Below are 15170 nucleotides of genomic sequence, written 5' to 3' on the forward strand. Positions count from 1 at the left end.
GTTGTCATCGCTCTGGTGTTGGACAGTTGTCATCTCCACTTCCGCCTTCCGGTCACCAGAAGGAGAGTTCAAGTTATCGTCGCTGTGTAGTTCCTGCATCGTCATCTCGGTATCTGTTGAATCCACTGGTCTCAGGTCGATACTGTCGTTGTCGTCCACTGTCCCCTCGGGACTATGGCTATCGTCAGCAGAAGTCAGTCGACGCTTCTTTCTTCTCTTCGGCGAACGCTGTTTCCGTTGCCTTGCTTCCGCATCGGCTGTTTGGGTTGCGTATCCTCCGTCTTGGGCCTGGCCTATCACGCTCTCGGTGGAAGCACTGGCAGCCACCACGGATGAGCCGGGAGCGGCCGTCAGCTGCATCTCTTGTGTGGTATCCTGTGTCTGCTGTGGTGGAACCGGTGGTCGGAGTTCCAGTCCGTTGGTGGCCATGTTCTCTATAGGGGTCAGCTGCTGGTGACCATCGCAAATCTCCCTCACGTCGCCTCTCAGGGCTTCCACAAAGGTCAACGGTAAGACAATCGTCTGTTGTGGCGCCTGAACGTCATCCCGTGGAGTTTGCACTAAACGTCGCTGGAGGCATTCCGAGCGGACGTGACCTTCTTTCCCGCACCCCGAGCAAGTGCGAGGTTTCCCATCATAGATTATAATCGCTCGACAACCTCCTATATACAAATAAGAGGAGACGTGCTTTCGCAGTTCTATCCGTATTTGTCTCACCCCATTTAAAACGGGGTACGTGGTAAAACTCGTCCATTTTTCGGCCACATGGGATAGAACTGTACCGTATGGTCGAAAGGCGTCGGTAACAAGTTCAGACGGGACCTCAAACGGAAGTTCGAAGACTCGTATAGTGCGGATCCCCATTCCCGCGTGATCGACTGTAACCGCACCAACATTCCCGTCGGCATGACAGAAACGATACCCGTTCGGTGATCGTTGTAGAAGTCTTTCGCAAGCAGCCTCGTCAACAAGCTTGACATAGACGACGCTTGAAACGAGCGATAAATTGATTCCCACGATTTCCTGTGGATCGGTTTTTACCTCTTCTCTGAAGAAACGTTCAATCTCGTGTGCCTTAGGTCGTGTATAGTCGTTCGCAAAACTGAACTTCAAAGTCGTTTTTCTGTACGAGTGTGCCATCTCGTTCTAGACTCACAACACCACACACGCGAAGCTGCTCCGGCGTAAACAAACAGGCGCGCGCAACACAGCGCGGCCGGCAGGCAACGCGGTCCGCACTGTGTCACTGCCGAAGGCAGACTGCGCGTTAGCCCGCGCGGCTAGCCGGGGTGGGGGGGGGGGGGGGGGGCTGGTGGACAAGTTTACTTCCATAACTCCTTAAGTTCGCTTCTCCAACGCCAGATCCCTTATCTCTAGTTGTTCAGTTGAGCATTCTCTATGTCCTGTTACACTTTTGCATGCTTTGACGGAAACACACTGTATATCAAACGTCTGAAATGCGGTTGCCGCGGAACAGCAGACCCCGTTCACACGAGAGTCAAAGGCTTGTTTTTTGTTTACTGACGCAGTACCTGCAAGGCGTCAAAATTTCAGTGCCGATTGAGCGAGTATGCGTAATAAACATGCCCAGAAGGAAACAAATTATATCCTTCTGACAGTAGTTTAATGGGAAAATGCCTTGATTAGGTTGTGGTCTATGGCATGTTTCTGTGCTTAACATTTCGTCCCCTACTTCAGGGCTATATCGAGACGTAGTTTATTTCGAAACGTAAACTTGGTTAGCAAGTCGGAACTGCTAGTTTTTCGTAACTGCGCAACGGTCGAGTTGGTGTGATCCGACATCTGCCAAAGATCGTGGGTCGTGCAGGCGTGTACTATGGGGCCTGTACAGCGAAGAATTAGCACTTTTTGCTCTATTTAGTACTATGAGTTCACCAAATTCCATTCTCTCATGCTATGGTCTTGTTATCGTGTAATAAATACTTACCTAACCTAACCCAACGAAAGGACGTTCACAGAGTCAAAAGAAATTAAAAAACGCAAGAAACAACTATAACAGGAAATAAGAATGTCTGAAATTAGACAGATTGTGATACCAGTGTTAAGTGTAGTTAAATAATCTACTGTGAAAGCTCCAAAACACATATGAGCGCAACTCTGCGATCATTCGCAGCTTTCGGGTGACGTCACAGTTCGACCGTCGCGTGGTTGCCAATAAACAGTTTGATAGTTCCAACATGCTAAACAGGTTTACGTTTGAGAAGTAATTATGTCTTTATAGCCTCTGAGGATGTCTCCCGTAAGAGGACGAAACGCTAGTCCAGTGATTCCCAACCCCTGAAAAGTTATCTGAGGGGTAAAAACAAAAGGTTCAATTGTGTTTCAATCAAGGAACTAAATTATGTTTAATAGATCATTACTAGTATCACTTCTTCCTACGATTGTATTAGTAACTACACAAATTACCATTTTCTTAAATTTTTCGAGTACTGGAATAGGCTGTGACACTATATGGTGAAGGTTTCAGCTTGTGAAACAAGTGTATGGACATTTTCCTCACACAGTGTTCGTACTACAACGATGCACCTACGACACTAAAACTGAGACATATGCATCATACCTGCTTAACTATCTCATGGAAACGCCTTCTCTGAGTTGTAAGTAGTTCCCGCAATAGACTAGAAGTTGCTGTCATTATTCATTTCGTAAAAATAAACGAACTAATTGACAGCATAACGCAACAGTAATTGTCTAATTGTCACTGAACTGCTGCAGGTCTCACATTGTATTCAAATCATCATTATTATTATTGTTATTATTATTGGTGGCAATGGCCAGCCACAATGCACTGGTGGCCTGAAGTGTTCAAATTTCCACCAATTCAGAAATAAGGAGTTCAGCAATCAAACGATTTATAAACAACAGGCCTAACTATAGTGCGCACATTGTAATTTGGTTGATTTTAAATGGGAGTAGAGGGCGTGGGTACAGCAAGTGTTGCTTGGGACAGGAGTGCTGCAAAGGAGGCATAATTTGTATCAAGTATCTACCGTCAACGTAGATAGCTTGCTTCTCTGAAGGGTTGTAGGTGACACTCGCGAAGCGCTGACAATCGCTTCTTTTTAAAAAAATTATTAGAAATAAGTAGTACCAGTTGTCTCACTGCTGATGGCCTTGCCGCAATTGCAACATCGGTTCTCGTCAGATCACCGAAGTTTAGCGCTGTCGGCCTTGGATAACTCTGGGATGGGTGACCGTCCGGTCTGCCGCGCGTCATCGGCGAGCGGGATGCGATCCGCTCTTGTGAGGCCAGATGAGGAGCTACTTGACTGACAAGTGGCAGCTCTGGTTGTCATAATTTCTGTCTGACATTTGTCTTAAACTGATAAAAAATGGGCGTGACTTGGGAAGCAGAAAGTAGAACACTTTTCTTAAGTTTAAAAAAGTGGATGAATCAATGGAAATATTTTTCGGCTTTGTGATCACTTTCGTCTGTAGCTATTCCTAAATAATGGACCTTTGAAAAAGCATCACATATTTTTTTGACTGTGTCGCGCACTAAGACTGATTTCACAGTTGATTTTGTTCTGGCCAATATCAGATTTTTTTGCTGCTTCGGTATCATAAAAAAGCTTGGAGCTCAGTTTAGAAGTACAGTCCACTTTTAACAAAGACTTACGTTGTTTAAGGATATGATAGGGCACTGCTAACTTGGCTGCTGTTGGAGCTTAGCTAGAAGTACGGTCCACTGATTTCAAAGACATATGTTGTTTAACGTAGCGCGCTGCTAATTTCGCTGCTGTTGCTCATATTACCCATTTAAATGAATTTGACGCTAAATAACTGTCTTTGCTTTTTTATGCTTGAAAATTACACGATTTATTTATACTTTACGATAGCTAAATGATTCTTAATGCCACGTGGTTGTAATTTAAGTGCAGCTACTCACATAGGTGCGTGTGAGCTGTAATTATCGTACGGGAACGAAACTTAGTACTCTAATGTATCAGTGTGGAACCAATTTACGCTAGAAAATAATTAAGGCACTTTTGGCCACCTGATAAAAATGTGGCGCTGTGAACAACGGCGGGGAGAGCCGTGTGCTGACCATATGGTCCTATATATTCGCATCCAGTGACGCCCTTCGTCCGAGGATGACACGGTGGTCAGTCGATACCGATGGAATTTCCAAGGCCTCTTCGGGTGCAGAAAATTCTCGTTGATTCATTATTAGTTCGTAGTTTGATGAAACACCTACAAAACTAATATTATTTATCTTTCGTCATTTTAAAAATGAACAAAAGAAAATTCTTTTTCATTCTTAAGTTCAAGTAGGCGCTAAAGTTGACGATAGGGGAATGGGGGTACCAGCTAATATTTGATTGCACTCGGCGGTAATGGTCTGAGAAAGGTTGGAAACCACTGGCTCAGCCACATAAACACGCCTTAGACCACCGCGCATACAGCCATTGTCATCAGGGATGTGGTTGTCATAATTTCTGTCTGACATTTGTCTTAAACTGATAAAAAATGGGCGTGACTTGGGAAGCAGAAAGTAGGACACTTTTCTTAAGTTTAAAAAAGTGGATGAATCAATGGAAATATTTTTCGGCTTTGTGATCACTTTCGTCTGTAGCTATTCCTAAATAATGGACCTTTGAAAAAGCATCACATATTTTTTTGACTGTGTCGCGCACTAAGACTGATTTCACAGTTGATTTTGTTCTGGCCAATATCAGATTTTTTTGCTGCTTCGGTATCATAAAAAAGCTTGGAGATCAGTTTAGAAGTACAGTCCACTTTTAACAAAGACTTACGTTGTTTAAGGATATGATAGGGCATTGCTAACTTGGCTGCTGTTGGAGCTTAGCTAGAAGTACGGTCCACTGATTTCAAAGACATATGTTGTTTAACGTAGCGCGCTGCTAATTTCGCTGCTGTTGCTAATATTACCCATTTAAATGAATTTGACGCTAAATAACTGTCTTTGCTTTTTTATGCTTGAAGATTACACGATTTATTTATACTTTACGATAGCTAAATGATTCTTAATGCCACGTGGTTGTAATTTAAGTGCAGCTACTCACATAGGTGCGTGTGAGCTGTAATTATCGTACGGGAACGAAACTTAGTACTCTAATGTATCAGTGTGGAACCAATTTACGCTAGAAAAAAATTAAGGCACTTTTGGCCACCTGATAAAAATGTGGCGCTGTGAACGTAAGAAAGACACATAGAAAAGTCCGAAAGAACAGATACCACATCCATATAAGCATATCGTTCTGGCAACACCGGCCATGACCTTCTTCTCCTGTGTGGATGCACACATATTCTCCGAACTCTTACGGGACTTGGTAAGAATGTCTTCCACGAGTAATGTCTTGGGGTGGGACACTACGAATGTAGTGTATAGACATACAAGGTGAGAACGTGGGTCTCGCGGGAGGAGTGCGCGAGATAGTCCGTGCAGTCGCACTGTCCTCTGTGCCCTCAGTGGCTTAGATGGATAGAGCGTATGCCAGGTAAGCAGGAGATCCCGCGTTCGAGACCCGGTCGCGGTACACATTTCCACCTGTCCCCGTTGATTTATATCAACGCCCGTTGGCAGCTGAAGGTATTAATACAATTCTAATTTCGATATAGAAATGGGTCCATACGTAATGGGTTAGGAACGGGACAGCAAAGGTCAGACAAGTGAGAAAGGCATAATGCCACTTATACTATTTGTTCAATATGAGCAACGGAGACATCCACGAGATGCTTTACAGCGTTAGATTTGTATCTGGTGACCAAAATTGCAACTAATTTTTTTTCCAGTGTAAGTTTTTTCCGCATTAATGCAAGTTTCGCTGCCTCCTCTGTGAGTAGCTGTACTTTAATTATTACCATCCAGTGTTTGCTCTTTCCCCATGTGCAATGGAAACGTAACACAAATTATACAATCTACTTCATGCTCACTTCTCCCTCATTTTCTGTAGAACCGTTTTCCCGAATATTTTTCTTGGAATGAACACTTCCTCTTAGGCACTCTGAGTTCACTTGAAACAATGAAACACTTTAACAACAATTAACCGCGATATGGCTCATGCAGAGAAATGGAGAACCACTTTGGTGCAAAGCTCAAACTGAAGTGAGATAAGGGACGATAATGGAAACTCAGCAGGGCTACCGTGCAATAATATTCTTCAGGCAGTCGGTCCGTTTTATCTTAACAGCTGGAAATACACGCTAGAATTTAGAGAAAAACCAGGTATTATGAGAATATTTCTCTGATATCCGAAGTGTGAGATTCAACACATATAGAACTAGAATAATTAAGAAATCCCAAGTCGTTTTGTTTTTATGTCCATTTATTTACAAAATTCTGTCAAAAAATTGAGTGTTTGAAAAAAAAGATAACATGCCTCACAATACAATTTTAGTAATAATTCTAGTTCAGTGTATCCAAAAAGATGCATTCAATAATTATGGAAAATTGCAAGTTAGTGTCTTAAAAAGTTTCCAAGATAATGGGTCACAAAATTATATAATTTAACATTGGCAGCATAGGACATACAATGTCCCTGTAACTTACAGCTAGCGAGTCTGCAAATAATTCGACAGGATTACGCTGAAATTGGATCAGAGAGAGCGATTCGTTTTCGCCTGTCTTGCACACCTCTTTGTCATGTTAAAATTAGCTCCTTTTCCCAAAACACAGCGGCGTCTACCCAATTTCACCTCACTAACATGCAAATGCAGCTGCAATTGCGACAGAATCCTGAAATAGTCTGCTATTAATCAAAAAACTGAGAACAGGTGAAGTCAGTAGTTTATAAAAAGCTCATGGCTCTGAGCACTATGGGACTCAACATCTGAGGTCATCAGTCCCCTAGAACTTAGAACAACTTAAACCTAACTAACCTAAGGACATCACACACATCCATGCCCGAGGCAGGATTCGAACCTGCGACCATAACAGTCGCGCTGTTCCGGACTGAAGCGCCTAGAACCACTCGGCCACCGCGGCCGGCATAAAAAGCTCATGCTTGGTATAAAAATGAAAGTGTGATTCAATCGTTTTTGGTGTTACAAAATTTATACTAATTCTCAGATCACCAGCTAGAGATCGCCCATGGAAGAATTTTTTATTCAAAAACTCTGTAGTCTCATATTGCGGTAGATAAGAAAGTTACACATGTGCTATGTGGAAGTGCAATAATTGGCCAATAATTCGTTTCGTTGTTTCAAACCTTTGATAAGCTCTGAAGGATGATATCAATATTCACTTCTATCCTTGTTTGCGCAGAAGATCGGAAGTGAGTACAATGCGGTTCGATTCATTTTCACAAGACTGGCGGTAGACACACATCTCGACTCAAGTTCAGAGCAAAATTCAGTACGTTATACTAACACGAATTCTTTACAGACGAATGGGAAAAAAAGCTGGTAGAAGCTGACCTCGAGGAAGATCAGTTTGGATTCCGTAGAAATGTTGGAACACGTGAGGCAATACTGACCCTACGACACATCTTAGAAAATAGATTAAGGGAAGGCAAACCTACGTTTCCAGCATTTGTAGACTTAGAGAAAACATTTGACAATGTTGACTGGAATACTCTCTTTCAAATTCTGAAGGTGGCAGGGGTAAAATGCAGGGAGCGAAAGGCTATTTACAAATTGTACAGAAACCACATGGGAGTTATGAGAGTCCAGGGGTATGAAAGGGAAGCAGTGGTTGGGAAGGGAGTGAGACAGGGTTTTAGCCTATCCCCGATTTATTCAATCTGTATACTGAGGAAGCAGTAAAGGAAAGAAAAGACAAATTTAGAGAAGGAATTAAAATCCATTGAGAAGAAATAAAAACTTTGAGGTTCGCCGATGACGCTATACTTCTGTCACAGACAGCAAAGGACCTGCAAGAGCAGCTGCACGAAATGGACAGCGTCTTGAAAGGAGGATATAAGATGAACATCAACAAAAGCTAAACGAGGATAACGGAATGTAGTCGAATAAAACCGGGTGATGCTGCGGGAATTAGATTAGGAAATGAGACGCTTGAAGTAGTATACGAGTTTTGCTATTTGGGGAGCAAAATAACTGATGATGGTCGAAGTAGAGAGGATATAAAATGTAGACTAGCAATGCCAAGGAAAGCATTTCTGAAGAAGAGAAGTTTGTTAACATGAAGTATAGATTTAAGTGTCAGGAAGTCGTTTCTGAAAGTATTTGTATGGAGCGTAGCTATGTATGGAAGTGAAACATGGACGATAAATAGTTTGGACAAGAAGAGAATAGAAGGTTTGGAAATGTGGTGCTACAGAAGAATGCTGAAGATTAGATGGGTAGATCACATAACTAATGAGGAGGTATTGAATAGAATTGGAGAGAAGAGAAATTTGTGGCACAGCTTGACTAGAAGAAGGGATCGGTTGGTAGGGCATATTCTGGGGCATCAAGGGATCACCAATTTAGTATTGGAGGCCAGCGTGGAGGGTAAAAATCGTAGAGGGAGACCAAGACATGAATATACTAAGCAGATTCAGAAGGATGTAGGTTGCAGTAAGTACTGGGAAATGAAGATGCTTGCACAGGATAGAGTAGCATGGAGAGCTGCTTCAAACCAGTCTCAGGACTGAAGACCACAACAACAAGGTCCATGTCGTACGCAGCAACATGTGGAGTGGTCGACCAACATACACCAAACGAAAACTCATAGCGACCCCAATTTTTCATTCTAAAGTATTCGCATTTAGCACAGTACATCACAGTTACTAAGACCGGTAACGAATGATAGGCAGTTCATCATGAAGCTGACGAATGAGGCTATGAAATGTATGAGAATCAATTATCTTTTACCAAATAGTTTCTTTAAAATCGTTTGAGAAAGGTCGCAGTGCAACCGGCTTGCACACGCCTCCGTTCTCGCAATGTGGCCGAGGCGGGCAGACAATGTTTTACGTTCGAGCGCACGAAGCGCAACAGCTGTGTGGGCGATAGGCAACACATGGCTGAACTGGCCCGGCGGTTAGAGCGAGAATGAGTTTCTGGACACAGGCCAAATAATCCTGCGCGAGCTCTGCTCTTAAGTTCCTGCCTAAGCACATTCTCAGCAAAGAAGAAATGGCCAAATAATTATTACAAGTAAGAATACAAATGACAGGACTGATAGAGGAAATAGAGAAGATCCAAAGAAGAGCAGCACGGTTCATTACACGTTCATAAAGCAAGCGTGAAAGTGTCACAGAGATGCTCAGCAGACTCCGGTGGCAGACGCTGCAAGAGGGGAGTTCTGCATCACGGTGTGGTCTATTGTTAAAGTTCCGAGAGCGTACTTTCTTAGGAGATTCAGCCATTATGTTGCTTCCTCCTAAGTACATATCGTGAAAAGATCATGAAGATCAAATCAGAGAGACTCGTGCCCACACAGAGGCTTATTAGCAATCGTTATCCCGCGAACAGTAGGTGGCTGGAGCAGGAAAAGGATGAAGTGGCAGTGAAATGATAATTAAATGGACACCCTAGCTGCAAATAGGCGTTGATGTGCTTCATTGGGGACATGTTGAAAATGTGTGTCCCGACCGGGACTCGAACCTGGGATCTCCTGCTTACATGACAGACGCTCTATCCATCTTTTTTTTTTCTTTTTTTTTTTAATCTCATTTTGTTCGTTGTATCTGCTCGCGGCGGACGTCGCAAGACACCCGTTTCATTTCGTCGTTGATCCATTAACTCAGTTTTTTTTTATTACAGAGGGCAGCTAACCCTCTGACCGAACATGTTGAGTTACCGTGTCGGCTATCCATCTGAGCCACCGAAGGCACAGAGGATAGTGCGCCTGCAGGGACTTATCCCTTGCACGCTCCCCGTGAGATCCACATTCCCAACATGTCCACACCACTACATTTGTAGTGCGCCTAATAGATGTTTGCCTATCTCACTCATTACTCGTGGCAGATTAATCTACAAAGTCCCATACGAGTTCGGGCATAGCGTGTGCGTTCGCACAAGAAGGTCAACGGCCGGGAAGCCATATTTTTAACTATATATGGCGGTAGTATCTGTTCCCGAAAGAACAGTTACCGTAGATGACCATGCAGCTTTGCTAGAAATGAAATGATAATTAAATGGACACCCTAGCTGCAAACAGGCGTTGATGTATATAGTGAAGTGCCAATGATAAGCATCACTACGATTTGCAAAATCATTGGACAGTTTTCTCCTAAGCTTACAAAATAACTTTTGACGGTTTACCAATTTAACAGTGTGTCCATACGAGGACACTTTCACTTGATGAAAGTCTCGATCAACCGATTCTACAATTTTTTCTCAGTTCTTCTCGTTTTAGGGCAGAGTGAGAGAAATTAGCGTAAATTTTCAAATCTACATTCTGTATGTCACATGAACAAACATCGTGATATGTCTCAGGCAGTAGTGTACTATGTGAGTATAACAATTTCCATTAATCATATCTGTTACAAAATCTCTCGTATTTGTAATTAAGAAACGGCAAACTCCAAAATTAATTATTGTTGTTATTAATCAATTGTGTTCTCAGCACTTAGCACAGACACATTCTTGTTAAATCATCAGTTTGTAAGCAGTAAGTATTGCATTTAGAACAGCATGTGGACCCAAACTTCAGTAAATAGAGCTGCCATTTTGGTGCCATCCAGACGAATAGATGAAGCTGCGCTTGTGTTTATATGAATAATTTTATTCAGTTTTGCAACACTGTTGTAGAGCAGATTATGATTTTCATGCTAGATGAGCTACAGTAACATTTTCTTGAAAACTGCAAAATGAACTTTTATATATGGAAGCAAAAGCATTGTCTAGAAAATTATGAAACAGCCCAGATGTTTCCTTCACTCCTGATTTAGCTCTATGATGTTTTGTTTCCAAGTGTTGCTTAACCTGTAAATGACAAGAATAAACCTTTCACCCCAAACCATCACTAACGACGAATCCTGCCAGCCATCATAATATCAGCAAAACGACCGGCTACATGCGCGAAAGACTTTTCCTTTCTCCTATCGTATTTGAGCCGAAGTGGCTGTAACTTCACAAAACTTGGATTTTCCATCATATTCGCTTCTTAATCACTAGTTAACCACGCACGTTTGATTTTCCATAGGCGTTTATACTTCAGCAATCGTTTTGTCTACTGTACCGTTCCATCAGCTTTTTGGCGAATTTTTTTTGTATAATATATTCACTATCTGTTTCATCCGTTTCACGATTAACATTATGTATTGTAGGTGTACAGGGTGTACTCAATTTACTAAAGTTGCCTTTATCCATGATTCGCTGTTACATAACGCTGTATAACCGAATAATCGAACTTTATGGCACGCAATCCACCTTACACAAAATAAATTAAAACGCTGAACCCAAGGCTTGGATGCGCTATAACAGTTAGTCTGTTCGATTCCTTAGGTTGTCAGCAGTCGTTTGGTAGCACTTCCTGATGTGACGAATGCCGATATGTAACGAGCAGGTCGTCGACTAACATTTCGTGAAATAATTAATCCACAGAAAGACTGTTACTTACTTGACACAGTCTAGTAGACTCACGTTTAGTACTTTTTCAATTTCAGTTAACAGATTCTCGCCCTTCCGCACTTCAGACTTTGATTAGAAAGTTTGACATTTGTACTACTGACATTTACAGTACTGACATTTGAGGTTAGGTTGCGGTAAAAAATGAGTATTCAATGAAGTTATTCAGCCTATCCGTTATAAGGAAAATTACGATCAATTGCTGCGGATTTTTGATGATATACGTGAACTGAATCCTAGAAAATATAAAAGTACGTGAAATAATATATTTTCATTGTTCTCATGAAGTACAGAGAAAAATTGCGCAAAATACATTCTTCAGTCACATTACTGGGACTAGGATCTGCAACGAATTGACGCATGGTGCAGGGAATGGCAACTGAATCTCAATGTAGACAAGTGTAATGTGCTGCGAATACATAGAAAGAAAGATCCTTTATCATTTAGCTACAATATAGCAGGTCAGCAACTGGAAGCAGTTAATTCCATAAATTATCTGGGAGTAGGTATTAGGAGTGATTTAAAATGGAATGATCATAATAAAGTTGATCGTCGGTAAAGCAGATGCCAGACTGAGATTCACTGGAGGAATCCTAAGGAAATGCAATCCGAAAACAAAGGAAGTAGGTTACAGTACACTTGTTCGCCCACTGCTTGAATATTGCTCACCAGTGTGGGATCCGTGCCAGGTAGGATTGATAGAAGAGATAGAGAAGATCCAACGGAGAGCAGCTAGCTTCGTTACAGGATCATTTAGTAATCGCGAAAGCGTAACGGAGATGATACATAAACTCCAGTGGGTGACTCTGCAAGAGATACGCTTAGTAGCTCGGTACGGGCCTTTGTTGAAGTTTCGAGAACATACCTTCACCGACGAGTCAAGCAGTATATTGCTCCCTCCTACGTATATCTCGCGAAGAGACTATGAGGATAAAATCAGAGAGGTTAGAGCCCACACAGAGGCATACCGACAATCTTTCTTTCCACGAACAATGCGAGACTGGAATAGAAGGGAGAACCGATTGAAGTACTCAAAGTACCCTCCGCCACACACCGTCAGGTGGCTTGCGGAGTATGGATGTAGATGTAGATGTAGATGGAGCTGTCAGAACCCTGCGTAATTACCCTCTGCAGCGTGGACCGCCATGGGGCGTGTAGGAAGAAGTTCTGGAAGGTACCGACAGGGATGAGATGCGATGCTGACTCCACTGCCGCTGTCAGCTGCGTTAGTTTTCGCGGTTGAGGATTCATGGCGCGAACAGCCCGATCGAGGTGGTCCCACAGGTCTTCTTCTGGATTTAAATCCGAGGAATACAGCAAACTCATCCTCGTGCTCTTCTAACTACGCACGTGCACTGCTAGTTGTGTGACACGCTGTAGTGTCGTGCTGGTAAAAGCCAACGTGCCGAATAAAAACAAACTGCAAGTAGGGGTGCACATGGTGCCCAAGAATAGATGCATTCTTGTGTTGATCCATTTTGCCTTCTAGTGTGACGATATCACCCAGGAAAGCCAATAAAGTATTCCCCTCACCATAACGTTTCCTCATCTGGCCTGGACCCTTACGACGATTGGTGCTGGTTGCCTGCTTTCAAACATTTCATGCCATTCACGCCAACGACCATCTGTCTGACGAAGCATAACACGTAATTCATCTGAAAAGACCGTTTTCGTCACTCAGGGGCCGTTTCAGTTGCGGTCCTGGTGTGCAAATCCAATTCGGTGCCAATGAACAGTAAAATGGTTCAAATGGCTCTGAGCACTATGGTACTTAACATCTGAGGTCATCAGGCCCCTAGAACTTAGAACTACTTAAACCAAACTAACCTAAGGACATCAAACACATCCAAGCCCGAGGTAGGATTCGAACCTGCGACCGTTGTTGGCGCGCGGTTCCAGACTGAAGCGCCTAGAACAGCTCGGCCACAGCGGCTGGCAGTGAGCATGGGTTCACGAACCAGGCGCTTGCTTCGGAGACCCATACGCAGTAATGGTAGCAGATCGGCCTCAACAGCTGCCCGTCTGTTCGCCCGTACACATTTCTGCAACCGTCGTTCATTCATGCCATCAACGGACCGTGGTGCATCAGTTGCCTCCGGCGCCAGTTGAGGACAGTGCCATTTTACCGTGAACGGTATACTCTATAAGCAAAGCGACACGCAACAGTTTACAAACTTAGCCGCTCCGTAAATGTTTCCACCCTTGGCTTGAAAGTCAGCGATCATGCCCTTTTGGACGATAGATAAATCGCAGCGACAGCGACTTCACTGTTTTCCGCGTCCCTCAGACACGCTTTATATATCGTCAACTTCTACGTCGAACACAATTGGTAGTCACATCAATGTGACTGGATTGTGCAGCTTACAATATTTTATTATAAAGTGCTGATGGCAACGCTATTTAGTATAAAATACGGATAGCAATCCTACTTAGGTTATATAAGACCAACCCGGTTCAGAAGTTTCTCTTCACAATGCAATATGTATGACATCTGTGGCCGCGCGGGGTAGCCGTGCGGTCTGGGGGTTCGCGTCGCTTTCCCCGTCGGAGGTTCGAGTCCACCCTTGGGCTTGGTTGTGTGTGTTGTCCTTAGCGTAAGTTATTTTAAGTTAGATTAAGTAGTGCGTAAGCTTAGGGACTGATGACCTCAGCAGTTTGGTCCCATAAGACCTTACCACAAATTTCCTAATTTATGACATATGTACAATATTTAATTCTTGTACAATAAATAATTGAAAGTGTTCCCGGACTTCATGTATACCTTATATTTTTTTCATGTTATAAAACTACAAATCATCAATTTCCGTAATTTTCCTTTATTTTTAGTGTGAAACCTAGCTTCTTGCCAAGTTTCATGATCCTACGTCTGCGAGAAGTCCCTATATGTTTTGATGAGTGAGTTTTCTAGTATCAAAATACCTGACATAAACGGCGGTATCTTTTGCTTGCATTGACTTAACGGCTTCAGTGTTTTACACCGCTCAGTATGTGACATAAATTTCAATGTTATACTTCTACCTATCCCTGAGAAAAAGGGCTTTTAACAGAGGGACGGACAGAGAGACAGATAGATGGACAAAAACGTGATTCTATAAGGATTCCGTTTTTACCGACTGAGGTACGGAATCTTAAAAATACTGCAAAGTCATGCTATGGAACCCTACATAGTTCTCTACATGATTATCTACTGTGTAAGTTTTTTGCTGTGTATTTGTACACTCGAATGACATACTAATTGTTAAGACAGAGCTTCCTTTATAGGTTGTGCGATAATAAGGGCTATCAGTCACATTAGAATGTGATGTTGTTTAACACACGACCGGTTTCGGGCTTGTACCCATCATCTTGTGGTTTACATTCATGTATACGTTTCCATACTCAGTGTTGGAGATCAATATAGCTGGTGATTATTTCCAACACTGAGTATGGAAACATATACATCAACGTAAACCACTTGAAGATGGGCACGAATCCGAAACCGGTTGTGTGATCAGATGATCAAAACCAACTGCAAAATGATTTTGACATGATATCTGCATGGCGCAGACAGTGGCAATTGACTCCATGAAAAGTGTAAAGCTATCCACAAGAGTACTAAACGAAATCTAAATTTCAGTTATACGATAAATCGCACAAATCTAAAGGCTGTAAATTCAACTCAATACTTA

This window comes from Schistocerca piceifrons, chromosome 1 (assembly GCF_021461385.2).
Source record: "Schistocerca piceifrons isolate TAMUIC-IGC-003096 chromosome 1, iqSchPice1.1, whole genome shotgun sequence".
NCBI classification, from domain to species: Eukaryota; Metazoa; Arthropoda; class Insecta; order Orthoptera; family Acrididae; genus Schistocerca; species Schistocerca piceifrons.